At 51.9% G+C, this 26,663-nt stretch overlaps 1 protein-coding gene across 1 annotated transcript in view; it reads right to left on the bottom strand.

The window, feature by feature from the left end:
- CDH4 (cadherin 4) overlaps nt 1-26,663 on the bottom strand; it is a 681,345-nt gene that overhangs the window by 134,366 nt on the left and 520,316 nt on the right. The gene's annotated exons all lie outside the window — the stretch shown is intronic.

Below are 26,663 nucleotides of genomic sequence, written 5' to 3'. Positions count from 1 at the left end.
GTGGAGTGGACACTGGCCATTCTCGCTGGTGGGCACTAAGGTTGTGGAGGGCCAGAGGTTACACGCCCCGGGGTCCCCAGTGGGCCTGTTATCAGGCAAGGGAAGGCAAGGAGTTCCAGCCCATCTGCCTCCCAGCCCCGGCCCCGGGGGTGTGTCCAAGAGGCCATCTGTGCTCTCAGCCTGCCTGGGGCTCTGCCTTGCGCCGGGCACTGCCAGCACTTCCTGTGAGCCCCCTGCACACATCTTGGGGACTTGAGGATGCAGACCCTAAGGGCAGGCTGGAGCTGAAGGGCTCACAGTGCAGCCCTGCTCTGCCCTGTCTTGGCTGTGTGTCTTTGGGCAGGCGTTTTACCCTCTCTGGGGCTCCATTTCATGTCTGTGGGGGCAATGAGATTGACAGGCACAGTGGAGGGAGAAGCACCACCCCCGTGGAGCCCCAGGGCAAGAGTGCAGCAAACGGTTGCAGTGGCAGTGGCCCTGAAGCTGGGTCAGCCTGTGGCGGGCATGAGACTCTTGGCGTAGCCTAAAGGGAGTGCCCGAGGAGGGGGCAAAGAGTCGGCTATGCAGAACTGCCCCTGCCCGCTCATGGGGCGAGGAGTTCTGGCCCCCTGGTGGCCAGGCAGCTTTTCAGAAGCACTGTGCATGTCGAGGGAGTGCACCCTGGTTTTGGGGGCTTTGCAGCCCTCACAAAGGGGCCCTTGGGGCTGCAGGCCGCTTGCTCGCTTGCACACAAGGGAGATCCAGCCCTGCACAGACTTCAAGGAGGGAGTGGAGGATGCTGGCCCCATCCGGCCCTGGACCACGTTGGGGGCTGGGGAACCCCTCAGAGGAAGCACAGGTGGGGAAGCCAGGCCCGGTGACTGCACCCACCGAGGGCTGCTGCAGCTGAGCGGGTTGTGGGAAGGGACATGCCACGAAGACAAGCGGAGATGGCCCCCGGCTCTCAGGAAGGTCGCATGAGAGATGGGGAGAGGGGGCAGAGCCACCGCAGAGGCCCCACTCAAGGCCCTGCAGGGACCATGGTGTTATGAGGCTGACAGCCATGACCATGTGACCGGCCTTTTGGGCTGGGCGTCAATGAAGGTAGCACAGGAAGGAAATCTGTTACTGCTGTGACCGGGCCCACCTCCTGCTCACCAGAAGCAGGGACACCCTCGGAGGAGCTCGAGGGACCCAGGAGAGACGGAGAGGAACTCCCTAGGCCCAGCTCAACAGCCCTTTGTGCAGAGACACCAGCACCCCTCCTACCCCCAGTGCCCAGGCTGAGTGTGGTATCCTGGTGGGGAGGAGCAGCCCAGGACGCATCTCCTGAGACGTGGGAGAGAGCAGCCCCCTGGCTTCTCCAGACCACAAAGGGTGACTCCGACCCACCTGGAAACACAGGCCCAGGCTTTGGGCACAGGTGCCAATGGTTAAAGGTTAGCACAAAGATCGACTCTAAAATGCAACATCCCTACCAACCTGCAGGGAATTCAGGCCTCAAAACATTCATAGCTTGCTCGTGTTCTCCAAAAATTCATATGAATATTTAAAATAATCCTCTTATATTATGAAGCACATGTAACCTTTTTTCTTCCCGAGGGTAACAGCTGGGTTTCGACCAACTCAACACTTACACCAGCCAGCTGCATGGACCTACCTTTTTGCAATTCCCAGTTTATAGCTTTCTACATGTAATTTCCTGATAGAGGTAGTAAGACAGTTTACTTAAGCTATTCAAATATTATCTGATTATTTTGAAACATTTATAAGGGCTAATTACAAGTAACAGTTGATGAGCAATGTAGCAGCTATAAAATTAATCCTCAATAACCACTGCTCTGACAAGTAGCTGGTATTTACTTAACATACATTAAAAGCTTTTCAAATTTGCATTAAGAAAGCCTTGAGCTTAGTGAAATCTCAGGGGACCCTTGATCGCAACACAGTAGCTGTCACCCTTCACCCTGTGTTTCGGAAGGAGCCCGGGTCATCGGGTCAGCGGGGGCTAATTCTCACTGACTACCAGTTTGGAAAGGCCACATGGATGTGGGCTGATGAAAGTGGGACCAGCGCCGTGTCCTGGCTGGACTTGGGACACACAGCTGCCACCCTGCCAGACTGACCGCTGGCACCTGGGGCTGCTGGGGAGGACTCCTGCCAGCCCGGCTCTCTCCTATTCTGCAAGGAGGAAGAAGCAGGCAGTCCAGGGTCGTTGGTGTGCAGGAAGGTTACTCAGGGCCTCTGCCAGCATGCTGGTGCCCATGAGTACTGGTCACCAGGAGCAAGGGGCCTGGCCGAAGTGGCATTTGTCCATGTGGCCTTGGCCAGTCTAACATTCAGGTGGCTCTGCAGAGAGCATGCAGCAGCCGCGGCTGTCAAGTCGTTTTCTTCCTGAGGGCCCCACCCGCCTGCAGTGGAATCAGCACGATGCACCCCAGGGCCGAGCTGTGGGACCACACCCCACAAACTCTGCGGCGGAACCGCACGGAGGTAGTGGGGAAGGAGCCGAGGGTTCGGACGGGCTGAGAACCCGCAGCCCACTCTGTGCGTGAGGAGTGTGGAGGTCCGTGGCGCCAGGCAGAGGCCGAGGCGCAGGGAGGGCGTGCCCACAGCGGGGGCACATGCGAGGCGGGACCGCAGCCCCTCCCGTGTTGCTCCGTCTCCCGCAGGGAGCTGAGGGTGCTCCTGGCAGGAGGCGCTGCTGCAGAGCCGGGGGCAGGGCCGGGGGTCACGGCTGCTGGCTCAGGTGAGGCGCAGGGTGAGAGGGCGGTGACTGACCGTGTGGCCCGGGCGAGGGGTGTCAAAAGGATCTGCTCATGGATGTGACAGCGAGACGCAGAGAGGCTGGCTGTGGACGCGCAGCGAGGCCGGAGCTGACCCCGGAGTGGTGCTTTTCCACTTTGACTTTCTCTAGAAAAACCCTAAGATGAGCAAGCGCCGGCCCCCAGCACACAGGGCCCCGTGAGGCCCGCAGTTGCCGTAACCTGCAGTCCGCGTCCTGCGGCCATGCCCTCACCTGAGAAGCTGGCAAAGATGCGGATCCCTCCGCCCGGACTTCTCAGCCAGAACCTCGGTGGGGAGGCCTGGCCGGACATTTATCTTTTTTGTTTTTTGTAGAGACGGGGTCTCACTTTGTCAGCCAGGCTGGAGTGCAGTGGCACGATCACAGCTCACGGCAGCCTTAAATTCCTGTGCTCAAGCAATCCTCCTGCCTCAGCCTCCTGAAGAGCTGGGACTACAGGCGTGCCCCATCAGGCCTGGCAATTTTTTTTATTGTTTTGCAGAGATGGGGTCTTGCTCTCTTGCCTAGGCTGGTCTCAAACTCCTGGGCTCAAGTGATCCACCTGCCTCCCAAAGCACTGGCATTACAGCATGAGCCACTGCCACAGGCCGGACGTTTTTAATCAAGCCCACCAGGTGGTGTGGTTTGGTTTTGTTTTGATACAACACCAGCTCCATGTAAGCCTGGCCTCCTTGATTTTGGACTGTGGGGAAGTGCAGCTCGGCTGCCAGATCCAACACTTACCTCCATGCTGTGCAGTTTTAGCCTCTTTCCCGCTCGTCCCCACCCTGGGGAGTGGATGGCGTGAACCTTCCCCACCCTGGGCAGTGGATGGCGTGAGTCCTTTGACTTGGCAACGGCATTATTGCTCTTCCAGTGCTTGGGGAGAGGAGGGACTTGTGTCCACCAGGAGCTGGCCGGTGTCGGGGGACTCTTCCTGTCCCAGTCTTCAGAGAGCAGCCTGCACCCCCTCTTTCCCCTCTTTCCCGGCCACCCAGAAGAAGTGGCTGGCACTGCCTCCCAGTGGTGAGCTGATGCTGCAGCTGGCGCCCTATGGCTCTCCCAAGCAAGCTGGCACGGGCACGCGCCTCGCCGTCGGGAAAGCAGCGTGAAAGTTAAATAATTTCTCGATAGAGTGGAAGATTTCCCACTTTAGCAGAAGCCCCTGGAAACGGTTCTGCTCGGCAGCTCCATCTTCTCCCTCCCACCCCTCCTTCTCACACACTCCAGTTTCCAGCATTTTCCAGCAGGACGGGGGTGCTGGGAGCCGCAGGCTCAAAGCTCCCGTGGACCCTTACACTGCTGGGCGGCTTCCACACCATGGAGCCTTGCCTCAGCCTTCAGCACCACAGATGTGAGACCCTGGCTCTGTAATCAAAGCGACTTTCTCAGGGCTGACCACACCCCAGGGGTGGCCAAGCAAAGAAATAATCAAATCCTTTGGTCCTCTCTTTCCCAAGCCAGAGCAATGGTTGGGGTCCACTACAGGGCCCAGGAGGATGGCAAGCAGGACCTCATCTGTTTCTACAGGATGCCCCTTTCCAGGAAATGGGAGGCAGGGCAGTGGGCCCAGTGAGGCTGCAGGGCAGGGCCAGGGGTAGTGACATCTGTGTCAGAAGGTGAGAACCCAAGCCGAGTCCTCCTGGGCAGCCCTGGCTTGTGCTGGGCTGTAAATAGAGTGTGAGGTGGAGGGCTGGGGAGGGGCTGCGAGCGGCTGTCATGTACCCTGGATGCAGAAGGGGTGGGTCAGGGTCCTGCTCTGGAGATTCCTGGCTGTGTGGCCTCGGGCAAGTCACTCAGCCTCTCTGAACCTCAGTAAAATGATAGGAGTAAAATGATAACACTCCTTGCCTTACAGGCCAGGGCAGTGCAGGGAAGGATAGCAAACAGCCAGTGGCCCCTCAGGGTGAGGAGGCAGCGGTCCAGGAGCCTCCCTAGATGGTGGTCTGGGCTTGAGGGATGGGGAGGGGCCAGTCCCCGCCCCTGCCTTCCACCAGGGTCCAGCTTGCTGTGTGGGGAGGAGGAGGGGAAAGCACAGATATGACCATGTCACTCAATGCCTGAAAGCTCATCAAAGGCTCTCATTACTCTCAGGCAAAGTCCACCCTTCTTAGAACAGCTCTGAGGCTCTTCATCCTCCGTCCATTCATTCATTCATTCATTCATCCATCCATCCATCATCCATCCACTCATGCAACACTGCTTCTGCCCCAGGCAGCCTTCCACGGTGGCTATGTGAATGAAACTCCAGCCCAGTGGCTCTTATGGTCCTGGGGCCCAGCCTCCCTCCCTCCTGAGTCCACACTCCTGGCCCCGCCTCTGGTATGTTCCAGATAGGCAAAGCAAGCTGCACATCCCAGTGGCTTCTGGTCTCCCTGCCCCTTCTCTCTGCTTTGATGCCCTCCCTGCTTTAAGGGGATGATGCCTTTTTGTTCTGTTTTCTGCTCACGCCTCTCTTCCCCTGTGAAGCCTGCCTCAGTTTCCCCAAGCACAATGTACGTGTCCTCCTGGGGGGGCTCCCATTGTCACCCTGAGTGTCTCGTTTATGCCACCATGATGTGACTTCCTGTCACCTGTCATTCCTCTCACCTTCCTGGGGGCTCCTTAAAGGCAGAGGCTGCATCTCATTCGCCTCATTCATTCCATTCTGTCCCTGGTACCCAGGACAGCAACTGGCAGATGGGGCTCAGGATACTACGGTGAAGAAAGGGTCAGTACAAAGTGATTGCTGGGAAAGTGATGGGTTTTATGAGGACTAAAACTTATGATTTCAGAGATGATCTGTATGAAACTCACATGGTAGCTGGTAGCAATGATAAATACTAGCCCTTGTCCTCCTCTTAATTATTATGATCATCAACCCCATCATCCTTACTACCACCATCGTCACTACCATTACCATCATCACCATCATCACTACCATCACCATCGTCATCATCACCATCATTACCATTAACATCATCATCACCACTACCATCACCACTATCATCATCACTACCATTACCATCATCACCATCATCACTACCATCACCATCGTCATCATCACCATCATCATTACCATCGCCATCACCATCATCACCACCATTAACATCATCATCACCACTACCATCACCACTATCATCATCACTACCATTACCATCATCACTACCATCACCATAGTCATCATCACCATCATCATTACCATCGCCATCACCATCATCACCACCATTAACATCATCATCACCACTACCATCACCACTATCATCATCATTATCATTACCATTACCATCATCACCATCATCACTACCATCACCATCGTCATCACCATCATCATTACCATTGCCATCACCATCATCACCACCATTAACATCATCACCACTACCATCACCACTATCATCATCACCACCATTAACATCATCATCACCACTACCATCACCACTATCATCATCACTACCATAACCATCATCACCATCATCACTACCATCACCATCGTCATCACCATCATCATTACCATTGCCATCACCATCATCACCACCATTAACATCATCACCACTACCATCACCACTATCATCATCACCACCATTAACATCATCATCACCACTACCATCACCACTATCATCATCACTACCATAACCATCATCACCATCATCACTACCACCACCATCGTCATCATCACCATCATCACTACTATTACCATCATTACCATCACCATCATCATCTCCACCATCATCACCATCATCACTATCATCGCCATCACCACTGTCACCACCATCATCACTACCATTAACATCATCATCACCACCACGATCACCACTATCATCATCACTACCATTACCATCGTCATCATCACCATCACCACCATTTTCATCACCATCATCACTACCATCACCATCACTATAACCATCATCCTTACCACCATTATCACCACCATCTTCATCACCATTATCACTACCATTACCATAATCACTGCCACCATCACCACTATCATTACTACCATTACCATCATCATCACCATCACCATTTCCATCATCACCATTATCACCACCATCATCACCATTATCATCACCACCATCATCACTACCATTACCATCATCATCACCACCATCATGACTATTATTACCATCAACATCATCACCCTTATTACCATTATAACCATCACCAGTATAACCATAATCATCCTCATCATAATCATCATCACCACCACCCCCACCTTTATCACCATCATCCCAAAGGAGGAACACTCTTTTCTACCGATATTTAAGAAACCAAGAAAACTCTGACAAACATTAGGACAGAGGGAACCACTTCAAGACTGGCTCAGGAATTAGGCCAGCTTAACATTCTTCCTATAAGGTGAATAGTTACATTTAAGAACATCCTAAAATGCCCACAGTGCCTGGTGCAGTGAGCCCTATTTGGCAGGTCTGAGAGCAGGCAGGCAGGACCTGTTTGCGGGACTATGTGATCATGCACTTTGCAGTCCTGCTGGCCTGGGTTAGAGCTTCTTTTTGGTCCTAGGTGCATAGGACCAGACATAGCTGGTTTGGGGGAGAGTCATGGAGTCTGTGTCCAGTCCAAGGATGTGCTATTGTAGGAGAAGTTGTGGGTGCCCACCTGTGTCTGCCTGTTATCATTTTAGGGCACATTCACCAACTTCCAAGCAGCACCTGTGACTCTTTGCCAGGGGCCTTTTCCTGCTGAACCACCTTTGCTGCCCACTTGACAGGCTGAAAATGCTGAGGAATTAATGTCCTTGGGAGCAGCCTCCAACCAAGGACCAAAGGACTTGGTGTATGAGCACCCCAGGCCCTCAACACAATGGTGGAAGCAGGGGAACGATGGGTTCCCAGGGCTGGCTTAGTGGGATGTCCAGTCGCCCTGAGGCGGGTATCTTGATAACATATCACTTACTGGCCTGCTTCCCCTTCATTGGTTCACTTCCTTGCCCCACCCTGTGTCTCCTCTACCTCTCAAAGAAGTACTCACATCAGAGTGCTCCTGGGGCCCAGGCTTAGACACCCCCTGAGCTGCCAGGGTGAGAGGTATTCACTTATTTCAGGCTCATTCTTTTTTTTTTGTTTTGTTTTTTTGAGATGGAGTCTCACTCTGTCGCGAGTTCAAGCAATTCTCTGCCTCAGCCTCCGGAGTAGCTGGGATTACAGGTGCCCGCCACCACACCCAGCTAAGTTTTGTATTTTTAGTAGAGACAGGGTTTCACCATCTTCGCCAGGCTGGTCTTGAACTCCTGACCTCGTGATCCACCTGCCTCGGCCTCCCAAAGTATTGGGATTACAGGCGTGAGCCACTGCGCCTGGCTTCAGGCTCATTCTTGCTGGGAGCCTGAGAATGAGTGTCCAGGGAGCACCCTGACCTCTGGGCCCAATTTATGGGTCCCCGAGCAATGTTTCTCAATGTCTCTTATTATCCCCCAAGCCCTCAGAGCCTTTAAAAAATTTTTGTTTCCCAGTTGCCTCTTCCAGTCATGAAATCTGTTTATGTGCCTTTGGAGGGCCACCATCTGTTATGATATCTAAGTTGGTTTTTTTGTCGCCAAGAACTGTTTGCTCCCCTGGGGGGTGACATTGCTCCCATTAAGACTGCATCATCTGGGCCAGGCACAGTGGCTCACGCCTGTAATCCCAGCACTTTGGGAGGCCGAGGTGGCCAGATCACTTGAGGCCAGGAGCTCAAGACCAGCCTGGCCAACGTGGTGATATCCCGTCTCCACTAAAAAATATAAAAAATTAGTTGGGTGTAGTGGCGGGCGCCTGTAATCCCAGTTACTCTGGAGGCTGAGGCAGGAGAATCACTGGAACCCAGGAGGCAGAGGTTGCAGTGAGTTAAGACTGCACTACTGCACTCCAGCCTGGGCAACAGAGTGAAACTCTGTCTCAAAACCAAAACCAAAACCAAAAAGAACCCCGTAGGCCAGGCATGGTGGCTCATGCCTGTAATCCCAGCACTTTGTGAGGCCAAGGCGGGCAGATCACGAGGTCAGGAGTTCAAGACCAGCCTGACCAATATGGTGAAACCCCATCTCTACTAAAAATACAAAAATTAACTGGGCGTGGTGACGCATGCCTGTAGTTCCAGCTACTCGGGAGGCTGAGGTAGGAGAATCACTTGAACCTGGGTGGCGGAGGTTGCAGTGAGCCGAGATCGTGCCACGGCACTCCAGCCTGGGCGACAGAGTGAGACTCCATAAAAAAAAAAAAAAATACACACACACACACATGCACACACACACACACACACACACAGAGCATCATCTAAAGATATTCTGATTTTATTTTGATTTACATTTTTTTGGGTGGACTAAGAGACAATAGAATAAAGATCGTGGGCAAGGTGTCAATGGCCTTATTTGATTTCCTGGTTTCCTGCAGCATCCTGGAAAGCTGAACGCAGAGTCTGGGAATCAGCCCAGTGCACCCAGCAGCTGCATGTCGGAAGAGGCCCTTGGGCTGGGGCAGGAAGCCTCTTTAGTAACAAGAGGTGAGGAGGGAGCGGGAAGAGACAGATGTGCAGGAGGGGGGACAGATGTGCATGGCATCCCCATGGCACCCCACACATGGGCACCTCCTGAGCAATGGGGATGCCAGGTGCTGTCACCTCAACATCAGGGTGGGCTGAAAATCCAGAAGCCAGGCTCAATGGCTCCCTTTCCTCCACCTGACTCTGCCTAAGTCCTCTGGGTCCTTCCCTGCAGGCCATCTGGGCTCCCCGCTTTCCCCTCCTCACCTCCATGCCTCTACTATCCTAGCCCAGGCCCCCACATCTCTTCTCAGGGCAACTCTCTCCTCCCTGGGGCTCTGGAGCAGCTCTCACCTTAACCTTCCAGCCCCATCAGGCAGCCAAAGGCATCCAGGGGATGATAGATGGACAATCAAATGGCTCCTTGCAAGCTTCTTCCCGCATTGGAGCTACACCCAACCTCCTACGGGCTGGAGGCCCTGGGACCTGCTCCTGCCCTCCCCCAGGCCCCTCCCTCCCTTTCCCTCACTCATATTCTCACAGTACAGACCTTTACGTTCCTTAGGTGTGCCCCGCTCATTCCTACCCCAGGGCCTTTGCACTTGTGGATCTCTGCCTGACCTGTGCACAGCCAGCTCCTTGCCATGCAGGCCCAGTTCAGCAGCTGGCTTCTTGGAGAGGCCTGGGCTGGCAGGTCCCATCTACAGCCTTGCTCCCCATCCCAGCCTGTCCCTCACTGCCCATTCCGTCCCTGTGCTCCACTCTCCCTGTGGTTCCTTCTGTGTTCTAACAGTTTCTTCTCCTCTCAACTGTTCTCGCCTTTACCGCCTGTCTCCACCAGCAATGTGTAGTGCTTCAGGACAGGAACCATAACTGAGTGGCCCACTGTGGACCTCAACACCGGCCACAGAGCTGATTGCAATACACGTCTCCTCCATGACCAGGTGAATTGCTGTTTTCATCTGGCCTAAGATGGACTTTCCTAGCAAAACCTAACATTTCCTCTAAGGAGAAATCTGAGTGAACGCACTTCCTTCTCTAAGTCCACATTTTTGTTGCTGATGATTTAGGAAAACAATTAAGAAGACTGCTCTGGTCCTAAAATCTTCCTCAGCGCTAGGCTTCAGCATCAAGTCAGAAAGTTTGTGTAGTGTTCATAGGTAAGTCAAATGGGATGGCTTTTCCCCAAACCCCTGGAAGAATTTTCCACCACTGTCAAAAACTGATTACCTTTACCCTCGACAGGGAGTTTTCAAATGTTGAAATAGTTTTAAGGACAGCAACTCATGAGGCAATCTTTTTGCCTGTTCAGTTTTTCGTTTACTTGAAAGGCCTGAAGCGTTTTGAAACAGTAGCTGGAGGTGGGTGCTGTGGTTATGCCAGAGTTCTGGCTTTGGGGCCTGCTGATGTCAGGAACAATGAGAGAGTCTGAGGGTGAGAGTGCTGAGGATGGATGGGTGGATAGATGAATGGTTGGATGGAGAGATGAATGAATGGGTGGAGAAATGAATGGATGGATGGTAGGTGTGTGGATGGGTGGAAATATGGATGGATGAATGGATAGAGAGATGAATGGATGGATGGAGAGACAAATGGATGGATGGAAAGATGAATGGATGGATGAGAGACAAATGGATGGATGGAAAGATGAATGGATGGATGGTGGGTGAGTGAATAGGTGGGTGAATGGATGAATGGATGGATGGAAAGGTGAATGGATGAATGGAGAAATGAATGGGTGGGTGGTGGGATAGATGAATGAATGGATAGAGAGAGAAATGGATGGTGGGTAGGTGGATGGATGAACGGATAGATAGAAAGATAAATGGATGGATGGAGAGATGAACAGATGGATGGTGGGTAGGTGGATGGATGGGTGGATGGATGAATGGATGAATGAAGAGATGAATGGATGGGTAGAGATGAATGGATGGGTGGAGAGATGAATGGATGGATGGAGAGACAAATGGATGGACGGAGAGATGAATGGATGAATGGATAGATAGTGGGTGGATGGATGTGTGGATGAATGAATGATAGAGATGAATGGATGAATGGAGAAATGAATGGATGGATGGTAGGTGGGTGGATGGATGGGTGGATGGATGGATGGATGAATGGATGATGGATGGCTAGATGGGTGGGTGTGTGGATGGGTGGACAGAGGATGGATGGATGAATGGATGGGTAGGTGGCAGTGTGGATAGATGGATGAACAGATGGATGGGTGTATGGATGGAAGGGTGGATGGACACTAATCTAATATAATAGATTGTGGATATACTGTTCACCCCCTGTCATCCTATATTGACCAATTTCAGACTGAACACAATAAATGTGTCAACTCTGCCCAAATCTATACCTTGAATTTGCAACACAGATTAGCTTCAGATTCCATTATTTTTCATAGAAAACTTAAATCTTCACCTGGCTACTTATTTATAGAGACAAAAGTCTTCAAGTCTGGGCTGTCCCAAATTGATGGCACAGGACAGCCATACCTCCTGTTCCTTCACCACCACTTCTACCTCCCAGAGGCAATGGCGAGTGGGAAACACTGCTTACAGCCCCTGCCTGACTCTGGGCAGGGTTTGCTGGGCTGAGGCGCTGGTGTGCCCCGGGCAAGGCAGGCTCGTGCACGCAGCGACATGGGGAACAATTTTCTGCTAAAAACACGGAGCACTTCAACAATTTTCTCTCCTCTGTGATGTGCTTTATGTGTGTAGAAAATTCCTGAAACCACTAGGTCAGATAAGAGCCACTGGTTTTGTCCTCCAGGGAGAGGCTGCTTCAAGCAGGCAGGGTGTGGCTGCTGGCCCCTCCTATCCCGGGGGCGCCAGCCCAGGCTCCCCCCTGCCCCTTTTCTGACATGAACCTTAGCTGAATGCTTAACTTTGCTTTTAAGAAGCAGACACCAAGGCTGCACGGCTTTTCTTGTTTTAATCAGCCTACATTTTGGGAAAATGAAATCAGCTTCTCAACTTCAATAAGCATTACAACTCATGAAGCCCCAAAGCCCAAATCAAACGTAACTCCATCGAAAATCACTCTGACAGGGCCCCACACAGCACAGGTGCAGATGCTTCTGTAGGCTGTCTCGGGCCTCTACGGAGTAAGCCAGTGCCATCAAGAGAGCTTTGAGGCCTTTCCCCCAGGATGGTACCAGGGAGGTCCCCGAGCCCTGGTGCCTGACCAGCCCACACCTGTGTCAGACGAGACTTTCTGCCTGAGCAAAACAAAGCCCCACACAACTCAGGCCAGCTTGCTCTTTCTGGGGCATGATTTTAAAGAGTCACTTTGAAGACAGAAGCCTGACTTTCAGCACCACTAGGGAAGCGGAAACAAGCAGCATCTTCTGCTGTCTTCTATAGCTAAGGGACAGTATGATTTCCAAGATGCAATTCCCCTCCCACGCATCTACTTCTCATTGACTTTGCTTTTGGGCCTTGTCTCCCATGCCCTTGTTTCTCTGAGCTGAAGTCAGGTCTTTGAGCAGAGAGCTTTGGGGAGATGGCTTTTCCTCCTTGGGTCTCTAATATTCTGAGAAAGGAGTCTTCAGAATATTAGAAACGTCTGCTGTTAGAAATTAACAGGAAACATCAAGTATCGGAAACACGGTCAGGCCTCCTGCAGGACTGCTGCCAGCAGGAAAACACTGCCGGGCTGGGAGCCCAGGAGGGTTGACGGCACATGGGCTGTCTCCTCTGTCAGCTCCAGGGAACACCTGCTGTCAGCGCCTGGGGGCCTCCTGACCCCACCTCTGGGTGCCGGAAGGGAGCTGGGAGCCAGGATCCTGGGAGATGAGTTTCCATCTCCTCAGGGCTCCTCTGCCGTCACTTCCCTGCCAAGCCAGGAGAAATCCTTTAACCAGAACTTGCGCTGTGCCTTATCCCCACCCCATCTGCACCCTCAGCCCTCCCCCAGCCTCCCAGGGCCGTTTCTTTTTCTGGCTGCCACACTCTAGCTCCTCACATGCACACATAAAGTGAAACAGAAGCTCCGCAACCTCATGGTCACGAGTGGATTCAAAGGGAGCCTCTCATTCCTCAAGGGTCACAGACATCTAGTCTGTGATAAGATTGGGGTTTCCAGCTGTTTTATTGGGCAGGACATTAAAACAACACCCCTGGCTTCCTCATAGCTCAGTGGGAGGGTTGCGAAGCCGCCTCCTGCAACTGCCTTTGCTCCTGCTCTGCCGGGTTCCTTATGGCAGTCAGAGGGGTCTTGTTAAATCAATTTATGCCGCACCACAACACCCTTTGGGTTTCAGAGTAAACCACCAAGTCCCTCCCATGGCCGTATGCTCCTGAGTGACCTGGCCCTGACATTCTCTCAGTTCATTACTCTCACCCTCTCCCTGGCCATTTCTATTCAGCCACTCTGACCTCCTGGCTCTTCCTCCAAGACTCTGAGCATTTGCACTTACTGTTCCCTCTGCCTGGAGCACTCACCCCTTTGATATCCCCATGATTCTCTCTGCCACTGCATTCAGTTCTCTCAGAAGTGACTTTCTTGTCCACCTTATCTGAAATCAAACTTCAATGGCACCCCACATTCTCTGGTTCCCAGATTGTAACTAATGGTTACTTACCCCTGTCTTTGAACATAAACTCCATGAGAGCTGGACTATTCCATCTGTTCCCTGTTGTAGCCTCTGTACCCAGAACAGCACACCAGGGGGTTGATATGGTTTGGCTGTGGCCCCATCCAAATATCATCTTGAATTGTAGTTCCCATAATCCCCATGTGTTGTGGGAGGAACCTGGTGGTGGCCGTTACCTCCATGCTGTTCTCGTGATAGTGAATTCTCACGAGATCTGATGGTTTTATAAGGGTCTTTCCCCTGCTTTGACTTGCACTTCTCCTTCCTGCCATCATGTGAAGGGCATGTTTGCTTCCCCTTCCACCATGATTGTAAGTTTCCTGAGGCCTCCCCAGCCATGGTGAACTGTGAGTCAATTAAACCTCTTTCCTTTATAAATTACCCAGTCTCAGGTATGTCTTTATTATCAGCATAAGGACAGACAAATACAGGGGTGCTTGACATGGAAATGCTTAGTGAATGCATGAATGGATGGATGGAGGGATAGATGGATGGATGGAGGGATAGATGGATGGATGGATGGATGGACGGATGGATGGATGGATAGACGGATGGATGGATGGATGGCTAGATGGATGGTGGATGGATAACTGCCACCACAGCCTGCTGTCATCCTCATTTCATGCACAGACAGTTTCACCTTCTCAAGTATGAAGGCCACAACTGAAGAATGAAGGACATCTCTTTCCAAGCAAGGGCTGTTGCCAGCTTGCCCCAACATACACACTCTCCTTCATCCTTAAACTTGTCCTCAGAACAGCTGCACCCTACAGTGGCCCTGGGAGCACACTCATTAGCACCTAGACAATGTCTGGTCAGCAGTCCTGGAGCCGGCCCAGCAGACACAAGGCTCCCTGGCCATTGCCAAACTCTAAGAGTCCATTTGTGGAAGGTACCTGAGCTCTTATCCTAAACACCCGTCCACAGGGTGCTCCAGCAATTCAACGACGAAATGAAATCCCTGAATATTCAATTAATGATGGAAATCTAAAATATTAATATATTCTAATTGAATATTCTCCACTAAATTATCTGAGCATTTGCAGCAATTTGATTTTACTTTCATTTCTTAAGGAACTTTCAGCTGCATAAATATAGCCATTAAAGCAATTCAAGAAAGGGAACATTTTCTGCTTGGATGAGGGGGCGGTAAACACAAAGGGCCTGCCCGTTCCTTTCACACGAGCAATTAAACCACACAACCCAGGGCAGTTGAGTCCAAAATGATTGCTTTCTTCACATCCCTCTGGCTTCAGCAGGGACAATGTGAATTCCCGTGGGTCTCAGCGCGGTGTCTGGCTGCCAGGCGACTCACAGGCTGCAGCAGGGCGATCGCATTCGTCTTGGGGTTGCGTCTTCAGAACCACGCTCAGGACAGTCATGGGGGTGGTGCACACGTGTAGCTGCCCCTCCCTACCTGGGGCCAGGAAGGAGGTGGGCCCTGAAGTGTAGGTGATGGACAAATCGAAGTGCCATGCTGTCTTGCTGTGGAAGGAGACGCTGTTTGAACGAGAGGTCGAAATTTCTCAAGGGTCCTTGTTTCCTCTGAGGGCTGAGCCCCAGACCCGAAAGCCTCTCATTCACGTGTTCTTAGAGCAGTTCCTCCCATCCTGGAGGATTCTGTGTCTGTCTGGTGAACCAGGGAGCGTATTTCCACAGTCCACTTATGGGGGAGAAAACCCAGACTCAAGCTGGCTCCTGGGATAACTCCTGCCCCTGGTTGCTTCCCAGAGACTCAGTCTGAAGGTTCCTTTAGGGGAAAGAAACCTACCTCATTTTCCACTCACTCACAAGCTTCCTGGCTCTGACGCCTTAAAAATTCACTAGCACAGGTAGAGCTGGAGCATCAGGGGCCTCTGCCCTCCAAGAAAGTGGCTAAGCTGGCCTCAAATCTCTCTTCAGACGGCTCCTGGAAAGGGAGGTGTCCTGAACTTTAGAGGGCCCTGCCCACCCGGGCAAGGTCTCTGCACACCTGGGTGAGGGTTCTGCACACCCGTCCACCTGGGTGAGAGCCCTGCACACCTGAGTGGGTGCCCTGTCCACCTGGGTGGGGGCTCTGCACACCTGGGTGGGGGCCCTGTCCAGCTGGGTGAGAGCCCTGCACACCTGGGTGGGGACACTGTCCGCCTGGGTGAGGGCTCTGCACACCTGGGTGGGGGCCCTGTCCACCTGGGTGAGAGCCCTGCACACCTGGGTGGGGACCCTGTCCGCCTGGGTGAAAGCCCTGCACACCTGGTTGAGGGCCCTATCCACCTGGGTGAGGGCTCTGTGCACCTGGGTGGGGTGTGCAGTGTCCACCAGACGATCCCACATGAGAGGCAGTGCTTAGTCCAGGGGTCACAAACCACAGCCCACAGGCCAAATCCAGCTCCTGCCTCTAGCAGGGATTCACTGGAGGATTCTCTGGGCCAGGCTGCATTCTTGGTGGCTGGGACACAGACAGGGGCAAGATCAGAGCTGCCCCACAGGGAGCCCACAGCGCAGCAGGAGGAAGCCGATGATAGGCAAAGCTGAGCTGCTGCAGGTGTGACCCTCCCCATGAGGAAGTGCCACGTGGTATGAGGAGATGGTGAGCACGGCTAGAGAATAGGCCAGGGCTGCGTGTGAGTAGGGTGGGGGTCCTATCATGGCAGAGAAGTCATCGGAGGAGAGACCTGATGAATGGAGGTGGTGAGCCTTAGAGTCATGTGATGGGCACAGAGCCAGGGAGAAGTTTCCTGACCCCGTCTTTGGGGAGCAGAAGCCCCCAGTGCCTAAGCCTCGGCCATAGCTTCGACCTCAAGTGAGCTTGGGGAATGGCCAGTGTGGCTGAGGTTTAGATGGCCCCTCTGCTCCAGGGTTAGGAGGGCAGTGAACTGGAGGCCAGGAAGGAGGAGGCCAGGGTCCAGCCTGCACTTGTCCATAGCCAGGAAGGGGTTGGGATGTGGGAAATTTGCACCACCCAGAGTTGCAAGGCCTCTGCACACTAGTGTCCGATGGGACCCGGGGCACAGGACATCTGAGGACCTGGAGAACTGTCCCGAGAAACTGGGCTTGCATTTCTCTCGGGGGCACAGGACATCTGAGGGCCTGGAGAACTGTCCTGAGGAACTGGGCTTGCATTTCTCTCGGGGGCACAGGACATCTGAGGACCTGGAAAACTGTCCCGAGGAACTGGGCTTGCATTTCTCTTGGGGGCACAGGACATCTGAGGGCCTGGAGAACTGTCCTGAGGAACTGGGCTTGCATTTCTCTCATGTATCAGAGGAAATGAAGGGAGGGAGACCTTGATGTCACTTTAGCTCTATTTAATGTTTTTTGTCTAGAAAACGTGCATATTAAGGAAAGGTTGTGGGCAGAAATCATATAGAATGTGCCTTTGGAGTATTTAGAGTTTAAACTATTGACCCTAGAAATGTACATTAGTGTGTTCAGATAGAATGTTGGGTAATGAATTTGGAAGAAGCCTTCAGAATCATTGATGCCTTGCATTTGTTTTCATAGATGGGCACATCCAAAACTCACTTATTTGTGCTAATAAACTGGACAATCTGGTGACTGTTTTAATTTATGTATACATAAAGAAATTCTTTTTTTTTGAAACAGTCTCACTCTGTTACCCAGACTGGAGTATAGCAGCGTGATCTTGGCTCACTGCAACCTCCACCTCCAGGGTTCAAGCGATTCTCCTGCCTCAGCCTCCTAAGTAGCTGGGATTACAGGCATGTGCCACCACGCCCAGCTAATTTTTTGTATTTTTAGTAGAGACGGGGTTTCACCATGTTGGTGAGGCTGGTCTTGAACTCCTGGCCTCAAGTGATATGGCCACCTTGGCCTCCCAAAGTGCTGGGATTACAGGTGTGAGCCACTGCACCTGGCTTTAAAGAAATTCATTTTTGGCCGGGCGCGGTGGCTCAAGCCTGTAATCCCAGCACTTTGGGAGGCCCAGACAGGCGGATCACGAGGTCAGGAGATCGAGACCATCCTGGCTAACACGGTGAAACCTCGTCTCTACTAAAAAAAATACAAAAACCTAGCCGGGTGAGGTGGCGGGCGCCTGTAGTCCCAGCTACTCGGGAGGCTGAGGCAGGAGAATGGTGTAAACCCGGGAGGAGGAGCTTGCAGTGAGCTGAGATCCGGCCACTGTACTCCAGCCTGGGTGACCAAGCAAGACTCCATCTCAAAAAAAAAAAAAAAAAAAAAAAAAATTCATTTTTATTAACTTTACTAATGACAATACTCATCTCAACTTCATAAGCATCACAGTTTACCTAGAGTTAATATTGGGCCACTTAACCAGCAACATCAGAACCTCAAAGCAGCCTTGCTCCATTTACCCCATCTGTCCTTTGTCCAACTGTTGTCTTATTTAGTTTTTCTCCTACTGTTGTCATATTTATTACATCAACATACATTATAAACTCCCTAATACAATGCTGTCTTTTTGCTTTAAATAGTCAGCTTTTTAAAAGAAATTAAAAGAAAAATGATAATCTTTTATATTAGTCCATAAATTTATCTCTTCCTGAGCTCTCCATCCCTTCTTGGAGGTGTGGATTTCCAACTGGTGTGATTTGTTTCTGGCCTAAGGAACATCATCCTTTATCACTCTCGCTGGGTCTGCTGGTGATGCATTCCCTCAGTTTGTTTGTCAGGAATGTCTTTATTTCACCTTCATTTTTATTTTTATTTTTTGAGGCACAGTCCCACTCTGTCGCGCAGGCTGCAGTGCAGTGGTGTGATCTCGGCTCACTGCAACCTCCGTCTCCCAGATTCAAGCGATTGTCCTGCCTCAGCCTCTTGAGTAGCTGGGATTACAGGCACTTACCACCATGCCTGGTTAATTTTTGTATTTTTAGTAGAATTTCACCATGTTGGGCAGGCTGGTCTTGAACTCTGACCTCAGGTGATCTGCCTGCCTTGGCCTCCCAAAGTGCTGGGATTACAGGCGTGAGCCACCGTGCCCAGGCTCACCTTCATTTTTGAAGGATATTTTTTCTGGATATAGAACTCTTGGTTGATAGCTTCTTTTCAGTAATTTAAAGATGTTCTGTTGGTGTGTGACTGCAGGGATTCTGAGGAGAAGCCCCCATTCTGACTGCTGCCCGGATATATTGCATCTTTTTCTCTACTTTAGAGGCTTTTTCTTTATTTTTGCATTTCAGCAGTTTGACTATGATCAAGGAATGGCATTCTTTGTATTTCTCCTACCTGGGGTTCACTGGGTTTCTTGAATCTGTAAGCTTGTTTCACTACTACATGTGGGAAAGTCTCAATCATTATTTCTTCGAGGATTTTTTTTCTGATCCTCTCTCTTCTCCTTCTGTTATTGCCATCACACAGATGTTAGGCCACTGGCCACCACCCCACTGAAGCTCTGTGTGCTTCACTTCTCCTCCTTCTTCAGGCTGGATAATTGTATTGATCCATCTTCAAATGCGCCGACCCTTTCTTCTGCCTCAGCAATTCACTTGTGAACCCATCCAGTAAGTTTTCCGTTAGAGACACTGTACTTTTCAGTTTTATCATTTCCATTTGGTTATATTTTTAGAGTACCATTTTTTTTTTTTCTGCTGTGATTCCCCATCTATTCATCCACTCATCTATTCCGACCCTTGAAGATATTATAAAGCAATATGTTAAAGGCCTTGCTGCTAGTTCCAATGTCTGGGTGATCTCAGGGTTCCTGGGTTCCTTTCTCTGGGCAGTTTTTTTCTTGACTGTGGATCACATTTTCTCTCTCTCTTTTTGACATGTCTAATAAGTTTTGTGTGTATACTGATCACTGTGAATGCAACCTTGTAGAGACCCTGGTTCTGTTATCTTTCTCTGAGGGTGTTTATTTTTTGTTACAGCAGGGAGTTCACTTGGCTGGACGCAAATCTCAGTGTGTTTCCCTTGGAATCTCTGCTTAGTTCTCTCAGTCTGCTGAGTGTTGCTTTTATTGGGTCCTTCGGTGCCTCTCTGTGCATGCACAGTTCCGGGGCAGCCAAGGATCTGGGCAGAGCTTACGTGTGTAGTTGGGAGTCCCTATCTATGGCTATGTATTTTCTAGAATGTATCCCCTCACATTCCAGCTGCTTTGTCAACTCTAAACTCCATTGTACAACTCCTGTGACCAGCACGCCTGTGGCTTCCTGCATGAGACCCACTCACCCTTTGATGCAAGGACTGGGATGGTGCCCTCGGAGGAAAGCCACCTGCACACACATCTCACCCAGTGCTGTTTTCTCCTTTCGAGGGTGGAGGCCCCAACAGATTCTGCCTACTGTCCATCTCTCCCAAGTAACTTCAAAGAGCTTAAACATTTCCCCCTAGAATTTATAGTTACTATTGATAGGAGTGTTAGAATGAAATAAACCACACCACCATTACTAAAAGACCGTCCAATTTATTATTGCCAGGTACTGTATCCCTAACATAACAATCTTCCTAATTACCATGAAGGGCTGACTAGCAGAGATGGGCACGAGGGCTGCGTCTGTCATTCTCACTTAATGAGTGTTTAATGACATCTGCGCTCCTCAAGGAGCTTTAGGTTTAGTGGGGGATGCAGACAATAATTACTGACAAAACAGTGTCAAAAACTCTGCCACAGCAGCAGGCAAAGCGGGTGCCCTGGCCCCATGGGAAGGCCTCTGATGGGTCCTGAAAAGTGGGGAGTTCTCAGGGCAGGTAGGAAGTAGCCGGGTTGAGGGGACTGTTGGGTGCACCGGGCAAACCCTCCAGGCTGAGGGGAGAGCTTGTGCACAGGACTGCAGGTGACCAAGGCGACGAGCCAATCTGGAAGCTACGAGCCACCAGCACAGCTGGAGCTTGCCGTGCCAAGGGGCGGTGTGAGCTCATGAAACCTGCCGGGCAAGGTGAGGATTCAGGCCATCTCCCAAGGACAGTGGGAACCACACAGCCACATCTGTGCTTTGGAAAGGTCACCCTGCTTCCATGAGACAATGAATGACTACCACGTGAGTCATTCGTACACGCCTGGATGTTGTAGAGTATCAGAAATGGGTTCTTAGGTGGACTCCGTGCTAATTATACTGCCAAGTTACCCAGCAAACATTCTGTGAAGATACCGTGGGGCTAAAATTCAGCTGGCTCCACCACACGTGCTCACACCTCCAATCAACTTTTACGGGCCCTGCCACAGACCAGAGAGGCGTCTCCGCTGCCTTGGCTGTGCATTTCGGGATGTGGACCCAGCTCGGGGCATCACTCATTTGCTCAAGCAGTCCAGAGCCTGTGCAGGGCAGGCAGGCGCCCTTTCACCTCCACGCCCCCAAAGACCCAGCCCATCTCTGTTCACATAGAATGGCATAAGTATTTGTGGTTGGATGTGAAGCAATGGGGTGTATGTGCACAAATGGGAACCACATTTATCCAGAAGACAGGAAGGAAATGTTGCACTTCAATCTGCTTAAGCTCATTTGAGTTGTTCGGTGTCGGGGGCTGACTTGAGCAATCCTTTGTGAGCCACCCGTGGCTGCGCACCTCTGATCGTGCTTCTCTGGAAACGGGCTCCTGCGTGTTTCCTCCAAGGGGCGTAAGCACCTCGTAGGCCCCGCGACTGTGGAGCGACCTCCCTCCAGAGCCTTGTCTTCAGAGCTCTTTTCCCGACTTGCTCTCTGGCAGGGGGCCCCAAAGACTGGTTTGCGTGACTTCTTGTCTTCTAAAATATCGGCTGCCAAAATGAAAGGATTCACACCCAAGAGCTTTACGTTCCTCCCCATCGCCTTGAGCTGATTCGCTGATTCCTACCGTTGCCCTGGACAGCCTCTCAAGGTAACACAGTGTGCACTGGTATCAGACTCAGTCAAGCAATAGATCCTCTTCTTAAAAGTTTCATTTTATCCTCACTCTGAATCTCACCAGGAGTCAAGCTTAAGGTGTATGCTAGCCAAGCAGGCGGTGTTTTAAAACCTTTCACGAACGTGCCTGTGTAGGTGCCGGCCCTATAAGGGCCATGGGACCAGGTGTGAACTTCACACAGAATGTGGATTGCTTGGTGGTTCCTGAAGGCCACAGAACTCTATACCCTCTCTCCCCTGAATCCCAAGTGCCTGCACAGTGCTTGGCACCGTAGTCACTGCCCAAACTGTCCAGTCCAGAGCCAGAATTCTGGACCAGGGAGGGTGTCCTGCTAACCTTTTAAATGGTGCTCCTTCTTGCCGTTTTCCCAGTTCACCTGGGGACATAAAGAAAAGTCCCTATCCAAGTTTCTGGAAAATCAGTTCGGTGACTGTGAGCGGCTTCCTCCCTCTTCTGCCTGGGGTTTCCAGTGTTCCCTCCACTGTGTGGCTGCAGCTCCTCACTCACCACTTACTCTAGACTGCGGTCTGATTCCAGTGGCAGAATCACCAGGCGTGGCTCCCTGCTTTGCCACGGATACCCCTGGCTCCACAGCCCCACCGATTAGAGCCACCCCTTTGCTTTCCAGGGCTTTCCTCTCTACAAGTAGGTTACCTATTTCTCCCTGCGTGGCGCCGCTAGTGCTTAGGAAGAGATGTGATATTCCTTCCAAGGAAAAAGCCTGTAATTAACAGACTTTTTTGGGGAAGAGTATTCTGCCTCCTCCTCTCCTGCTCGCTTTTTCATTTAACATATTTTATCAGAATGAAATGCCTTAATGAGCGCAGAATTGCAGCTGATCCCAGCTGAACCTCAAGCGCTCTGTGCTCAGCTTGCCGCTCCCCTTCAGGCTGTATTCACCACTGTCTCTGCGACTGGGGCTTCTTCCAGGAGCTGCCTCCCCTCCAACACTGCCAGGAAGCTCATCAGCTTCCTATAGATGGAAACGGGGACAGGAAAGCACCCCCCAAACCACTGCCTGTGCTAGATAAGAATTTAATGGAAGATAGAGGGGAGGGTTGAGGGAGCGGTTGGCAAACAAGAACATGAACGTGTAGGAATGTATATGTGTGTGAAGCAGGGTGGTGTGTGCATGTGTGTATAGTATGCACGTGTGTGTGCATGTGGAGGTGTGTGTATAGTATGCACGTGTGTGCAACATGTGGATGTGTGTGTATAGCATGCATGTGTGTGCATATGTATATAGTATGCAAGCGTGTGCACATGTGGATGTGTATGTATAGTCTGCACATGTGTGCACATGTGGATGTGTGTGTATAGTATGCACGTGTGTGCGTATGTGAAGGTGTGTGTGGATGCACTGAGTTCTGACGTAATGACCTGGAGTCCATTTGGAAAAGACAAATATACAGAAGCCACAGTGGAAATTCCATTTTCCATTCACTAAAAGTCTATCTTCCCTAGGCATCAAGCTCAGTTTGGATGCCACCCCCCACCTTCCTTCGGATGGAAGCTGAAGGGGATGCCCCTGTGTAAGCCACATCGATACTTGGAGGGACTCTGAAAGCCAGGACAGGCAGTGCTAATGTTTCTGCCAAATTCCAGTTGCTGGGCCACTTCGCAGGGTGAGCTGATGGGCGCCCAGCACAACAGTCACCACTGAGATCACGTCTATCACTCACTCACTCACTCATTCCCTCCACAAATATAGTGCCCACTGCGTGCCAAGGGCTGTTTACAACGCTTAGGGATATGGCCAAGATCCTTGCCTTTAGGAAGCCTCCTCTTAGAGAAGAAGTAAGTAGGTGAATAAATAATGAAAATACAGCCAGATCACACCAGGCACTATGGCGAACTGAAGCAGGGCAGAGGGTAAAGAATGACCTGGTTGGCGAATTACATCTGAACTGCTCGCCCAGGGCTCCAGTGGCCAGGGGCTCCTTGGGATCAGGGAGGAAAGGACGCAGGCTGATCTCATCTTTAGAAGCCTCCTTTGGCAGAGACCAGCCACTCACCAGCCATATTTCCCTCTCCTTCAGGACATGGAGTTGGACTTGTTCCCCATGTCCCTTGCAATTAGACGTGGCCATGTGACTGGGCTTTGTCCAGCGGCATGTAGGCACAATTGACGTATGCCACTTGTAAGCCTCGCCAGTCCCGAGACGCTCACCCCGGGTGGCTGAATGGCTGCAGCACGGGCCACCCTGGCCCTGCCCACCAACCTTCACAGTGAGCAAGAAATCGACTTCGGTTGGATTCAGTTTCTGAAATGCTGCAGTGCAGGTAGTCAACCCTAACACACACCCACCTCATTGCCTCCTTCCACTCACTGCCTGTTCTGCAGTGACGCTCTGGGTGTGGAGGTGACCTTGCCTGCAGGGGCTGCTGGACGAGTCAGGGGGTGTGAGGAGCAGATGGCAAAGTGGTTTCACACCACAGCAATGCCACAGACCCTAGAACAAGAGAAGCCGCCACTTCCTGAGTCAGAGATGCTGGGGGCGGTTTCCTGGAAGCACGGAATTTGCAACTTTTCTCATTCTGACACCCAAAGCCAACTTCACAATTCTTCCCTGCACATTTCTAGTTTAGGAAGGTCAGCGACAGAGAGTCCTCAGGAGGCTGCACCTGCACGGCCCGCAGAGCTCCCGGTGCCGGCTGCTCACTCGGCCACATTTTCCAAGTTCGTGTTAATCAGGAGGGGCAGATTTCCCTCCTGCAAACTGGAAAACCATGTTCCCCATCAGCGCATTCAGATGTGGAGTAAGCTGGGCTCTCACGGTGATGTCCTTCAGGAGGAACATCCTCATCAACAGGACAACTGGGCCCATCCTCACCCGAGCCCTCTGCTGGTCTGGGAGGATTCGGTCCTTTCATGGACCCTGTCCCAGCCAGACTTCCTCAGCCACTGACGCTGCGGGAGGTCAGCCAGGCAGGAAGTGTAGGGGGTCTTTCTCTCCACTGTCCACCAAGAGATGGCGCACGGGGCCACACGCAGCTTGGGGACCCTCCTGGGACAGGGGCTGTGCCTACGTGGCCTCGCTCTTTTGCGTTCCCTTTTACAAGCCTGTCTGCGGAGCAGAGCTGAGGAAGAAAGTCCTGCCTTTCAGTCCTAGATCATCAGGCTGAGAAACTCCAAGAGCCAGGGCAGCAGAATATTCCAGCTGTGCTAAGATAACAGAGAGAACAGCCAGACGCTGCAGGTACCGCCTCCGTGGGTGTAAGCAGATGAGGGCCCTCAAATTCACTGCTCGCTCACTCCACAAATCATGTGCCTACCCCGTACCGGTGAGGGTGGCTGGGGCAGCCCTTCCTGGAGTTTGGGAAAAGTGATTGGCAGTTGTCAAATCATGGCCCATGGGCCAACCCAACCCACTCCCTGTTTTTGTAAATAAAGTTTTATTGGAACACGGCCAACCTGTTAGTTGACACATGGCCTGAGGCTGATTTCACACCACAGCGACAGAGGCTGTACAGCCACAATGCCTTTACCACCTGGCCCTTCGCAGAAAAGGTTTGCTGACCCCAGAGTAAGATCGACGACGGTCTACAAGGGGCCATGTGGGGGCGGCAGAAGCACAAGGCATTGCATAAGCCTGCAGAGCACAGTAGAAACCCAGTCCCTCTCTCGGGGCCTTCCATCCTGACGACCTTCAAAGAGGAAGCTCTGGCTGGTCGTCACGCCTCCCGCACACCCTGAAGCCCCTGCCCCACCGGCCTGGGAAGCAAACCAAGAGCAGCCTCTGTTCCCTGCCCTATGCTTTTCTCCACAGTCAGCTTCCAGCCTGACAGACGATCCCGGTGATCAAACTGTGGTTTGGTCTACAGTCTCCTTTGGGGACGAACAGTGTGGCGATTCCTCAGAGGCCTAGAGGCAGAACTCCCATTGGACCCATAACCCCATTGCTGAGTATACACCCAAAGGAATAGAAGTCATTCTCTTACAAAGACACACGCATGTGTATGTTCACTGCAGCACCATTCACAACAGCAAAGACATGGACGCAACCCAAATGCCCATCCATGGTAGACTGGATAAAGCACATGTGGCACATACACACCATGGAATGCTATATGCGCCATAGAAAGGAACGAGATCCTGTCCTTTGCAGGGACACGGATGGAGCTGGAAGCCATCATCCTCAGCAAACTAAAGTGGGAACAGAAAACCAAACAACACGTGTTCTCACTTCTAAGTGGGAGCTGAATGATGTGAACACACGGCCACAGGGAGGGGAGCAACCCACACTGGGGCCTGTGGGAGGGGAGGGGCAGAAGGAGAGGATCAGGAAGAACAGCGAAAGCATGCTGGGCTTAATACCTAGGTGATGGGTTGACAGGGGCAGCAAACCACCATGGCACACGTTTACCTAGGTAACCAACCTGCATAGCCTATACATGTGCCCCTAAACTTAAAATAAAAGTTGAAAAAAAATTGAATCACTTTGAGAAGAATTTTAAGTCAATGACAACACAAGCAATGGCCGGAGGCAGCAAATCCCGGCCCTGAGGATGGCAAGGTGGGTGCAGCATGGGGGCCACCGCACTGCCAACGGCATCGTCTCTGGCGTCCGTGGTGGGCGGGAGGTTGCCCAGTGGGCCCAGGAATGGGGCCTGGGAAGCTCCCCCAGGATGGGGTTCCAACCCCCGGTGGCTTCCTTCAAGCCCTGAACTGCATTTCACAGGAAAATCTCCAGCCCAGCCTGGCCCTCAAGGGGTATGGGTGGCCAAGGAAAGTTGAGCCCCGAAAGGGGAGGATGCAGCAGAGGCTGGGTGCTGAGGTGGGAGGGCCAGCTCTGTGCACAGAAGGCAGGTGATATGTTTGCAACCAAGTCACCTTGGCTGGGGTGTGGAGGCACACTGCATTCACTCACACCAGAGTTTCTGCTATAAATAACCGGTCATTTTGACTGCTCCCTGGCGGGGTCCCCTGGTGGCCAAGGTTAGGGATACAAAGAATTGGGGGGAACCATGCCTGGTGGCTGCTTTCTTCCTCCCATCTCTGCATTCCAAACGCACAGCCCAGCCTTCTGCACTGAAAGGAATGAGAAAACACTA

The sequence above is a fragment of the Trachypithecus francoisi genome, unplaced genomic scaffold, assembly GCF_009764315.1.
Source record: "Trachypithecus francoisi isolate TF-2019V2 unplaced genomic scaffold, Tfra_2.0 Lachesis_group21, whole genome shotgun sequence".
NCBI lineage: Eukaryota > Metazoa > Chordata > Mammalia > Primates > Cercopithecidae > Trachypithecus > Trachypithecus francoisi.
Note: the sequence above shows the minus strand (reverse complement) of the source record. Positions and strands in the feature narration are given on the sequence as shown.